Source organism: Colobus angolensis, unplaced genomic scaffold (genome assembly GCF_000951035.1).
Source record: "Colobus angolensis palliatus isolate OR3802 unplaced genomic scaffold, Cang.pa_1.0 Scaffold24, whole genome shotgun sequence".
Classification (NCBI taxonomy): domain Eukaryota; kingdom Metazoa; phylum Chordata; class Mammalia; order Primates; family Cercopithecidae; genus Colobus; species Colobus angolensis.
In genome coordinates, this window is record NW_012115599.1 from 9,872,129 (window position 1) to 9,873,461 (window position 1,333).

A 1,333-nucleotide genomic window follows, 5' to 3' on the forward strand; every position below is an offset into this window, starting at 1 on the left:
CCTGCCCAGGGTACAGGAAGTGCTCCTCAGATGTCCTGATATGCATGGAGGCAAGAGGACATTATGCCTGATTTAAGGACAGATCACCTCACCCACTGTCATCCTGCATGACTGCTCATGCACTGTTCCTGACTTGCATTTTAAGCACTGGTCAGTTTGCTTTTGGCAAGAGCAAGCTAGAGCACGTTTTATGAGAGGACAGTGACAGAAGGTATGACAATCTTGTCCCAAAATGCCCCTTCTCTCCTTAAGGCCTTGTCTCTCCTTGAAGCTCCAAGATGCCACAGTCCCTGACCAAGGGATCAAGCTGTAGAGGGAGAAGGGGACACCAAACTTGCTCTTACAGTGGGTTACCTTCTTCCTGTCCCAAGATGGGGTTGGGTAGGGCAGGCCTGGCTCAATATATTATTTAAAAGGGTTGGGTAGGGCAGGCCTGGCTCAATATATATTTTAAAAGTCTCTCATCTAAATTTACTTCACTAAATGGCAGCGAGTTTTGCCCCTTAAGAGGCTACTCCAGGTTCAGAATGGTATCAGAAGGCAAAAATTGGATTTTTAAATTTTTATTATAAATAATATAGTGACAAATTATGATTATTATATTATATATGCAACATATATAACTAAATATATAGTTATAGATAATATATACTACTATCTATAACTATAATAGTAATATATGCTATTATCTATAACTATATATTTTATAATATATAGTTATAGATAATATATACTACTATCTATAATAGTAATATATACTATTATCTATAACTATATATTTTATAATATATAAATATATTTTTATAATAAAGTGATATATGTAACATATCATTATATAAATTATAACAAACAATTGTTAATTATTTATTATCACTGTGAATCAGAAGAGGCAATGTTAGTTCCCTGAGACGTCTGGGGCTGGGCCTGGAGAATCACCCTCAAGCCCACTCCCTCAGCCATCATCACATGTAACTGTGCCCATAGAGCACTAATACCTTCAGCCTTTGTCTTACTTCATAAACACCTTCCCACCCTCCTTTTCCTACCGGTTCTCAGTCCTCCCAGATTCTGGCCTTCTGGTTTATTTTCTTCTCTGTCACCTCGGACATGACTCAGGTTACTGCTGCTGGAGCCCATGTCTTTCACTACCCTGCTCTGCCAGACGGCTCGCTCTCTGACTAGTGATGGCTGGGGGTGAGTTCCGTTAGGATTCTTTTTTGTTGTTGTTTTGTTTCAAACACAAGTATTTATTGATGGATCGAAGATACAATTTTAATGGAACAGTAAGGCACAACCTTGGATTAAAACACTTTGCTATACAGCCAAAAGGAGG